The following is an 807-nucleotide window of genomic DNA, read 5'->3' on the forward strand; positions in this document are numbered from 1 at the left end:
CATGCCCTTGACCTGAATCGAACCTGGGACCCTTCAGTCCGCAGGCCGAAGCTCTATCCACTGAGCCAAACCGGTTAGGGCCACCCAGAAATTTTTACCAGTCCCTTGATTTCCCAAGACATAAAAACCCTGCTCCTATCCCAGGGGTGCTCAAACTTTTTAAACAGGGGGCCAGTTCACTGTCCCTCAGACCGTTGGAGGGCCGGACTATAGTTTTAAAAAAAAAACTATGAACAAATTCCTATGCACACTGCACATATCTTATTTTGAAGTAAAAAAACAAAACGGGAACAAATACAATATTTGTATTTGCATGTGGCCCGCGGGCCGTAGTTTGAGGACCCCTGTCCTATCTCATTTCACCTCCAGCACCACACAGTTACATTTCAGTAGATGTATATTTGACTCATTTGGTAGTTGTCTAAGGTGTAGGTTTTACAAAATATCTTTAATCAATATTCTTGCTATATCCTTAGGAAAATTAGCTTGCTCTCTCCAGATCTAAGCTAAGAAGACTGCAATGAACTTTCCTAATTCTAAGTTTGGGTTCCACTTGGACAGTTGCTGGAGAAGAAATTTATTTTAATGGCCATAATAATTAATTTAGAAAGCTGTCATATTTCATATAGTCTTTTCAAGAAAATTCAGTGATTCTTGCCCTAACCGGTTTGGCTTAGTGGATAGAGCATCGGCCTGCGGACTGAAGGGTCCCGGGTTCGATTCCGGTCTCAAGGGCATGTACCTTGGTTACGGGCACATCCCCAGTAGGGGGTGTGCAGGAGGCAGCTGATCAATGTTTCTCTCTCA

Source organism: Myotis yumanensis, unplaced genomic scaffold (assembly GCF_028538775.1).
Source record: "Myotis yumanensis isolate MYYU_CA2020_CCGP unplaced genomic scaffold, mMyoYum1.0.hap1 SCAF_4, whole genome shotgun sequence".
Taxonomy (NCBI): Eukaryota; Metazoa; Chordata; class Mammalia; order Chiroptera; family Vespertilionidae; genus Myotis; species Myotis yumanensis.